Source organism: Sinocyclocheilus rhinocerous, unplaced genomic scaffold (assembly GCF_001515625.1).
Source record: "Sinocyclocheilus rhinocerous isolate Xijiao unplaced genomic scaffold, SAMN03320098_v1.1 scaffold1719, whole genome shotgun sequence".
NCBI classification, from domain to species: Eukaryota; Metazoa; Chordata; class Actinopteri; order Cypriniformes; family Cyprinidae; genus Sinocyclocheilus; species Sinocyclocheilus rhinocerous.
The window spans coordinates 66,715-67,864 of record NW_015664048.1 but is presented as its reverse complement, the minus strand read 5'-3'; the positions used below and the strand labels follow the sequence as shown (position 1 = coordinate 67,864).

The window sequence follows — 1,150 nt, the reverse complement described above, 5'->3', positions numbered from 1 at the left end:
CACTCACTCTCACACACTCTCTCACACACACACACACACACACACCTAAATTCTCATCTGAATGTTGCAAATCTGTCACTTACAGACAGAAACTGAGCTTAACATACCGATTTCTTAAAGCAAGAAAACAATTCAATTTACAAACGGCGGCGCCGCTCTGTACGTTAAAAATAAGGTGGATGAAATAATAACTGACGAAATTAATCCAGTAAATTCTCGACTATAATGGAACACAGTCTGTAGAGTTTTTCCAAACATATTCAGCTCATGATAAATCTTGTCGATAAATTTGCGCTGAAATAAGGAACGAAATCTCAGCGCCAAAACCGAAAAGTAACAACACGTTTTTGTCATTTTTTCATTGCAATGCTCTTTATTATCTCTTCCAGTTTCAAATGTGAAAAGAGGCATTAATTTCTCTTAATTAAATACTTAAAGCAAAAAAAGAGAAATATTTACATAATCTCATTAAACTATAATCATTAACTAGAGGATGATAATTATACAAGCCGGGTGGTTAAACCACAAAAAGAAAAAAAATTAAATACAGACAAAACAAAAGCCAAAAAATTAATACATGGCATTAAAGTTAGCATTTTTATTATTGGAAAACAAAACAAAACATGTATTTACAGGTCGCTCTCCAGGGAGCTGAAAGGCATGTAGTATTCGTACTCTCTCATTCTCCAGCTTTTTTGTATTTTTTTTTTTTAAACACTTATTTCTATATATATATTTTTCAAGTCGTAATAATGATTTGTTTCGTAAAGTCCACAACAGGTGCGAAAGAGCACGTCCACAAGCGCTCCTCGTCCCCCTCAAGTCTGCTTATTTCTCAAACGTTAATTTTCTTCGTGAAGTGTGATGTGAACCGTATGTCGGCAGAAGCGTCTCAGCAGCAGCAAAAAGGTCAAAGTTGAACATCTCTAGCAAGTTCGTCGCCCAGAGCCGCAAACAAACACTGAAAACCACAGCTCCGAAAGGGCCGATTTGCATTTTTAATTCGTTATCTGTCATAAAAAACGTAGAAAAAAAGAGCTCGGAACACTCCACTAGAACTAAACGAAATCCCAAATCAAAGAAAACGACAAAAAAACCCCCCCAAAAAAAACAATCCAATCCTCATTACAGCAACACAATCAGCCGCTCC

At 36.0% G+C, this 1,150-nt stretch overlaps 1 protein-coding gene across 1 annotated transcript in view; it reads right to left on the bottom strand.

Moving 5' to 3' along the window:
• Nucleotides 1-1,150, bottom strand: part of LOC107729587 (eukaryotic translation initiation factor 4 gamma 1-like) — a 49,221-nt gene that overhangs the window by 6,525 nt on the left and 41,546 nt on the right. The window lies entirely within an intron of this gene.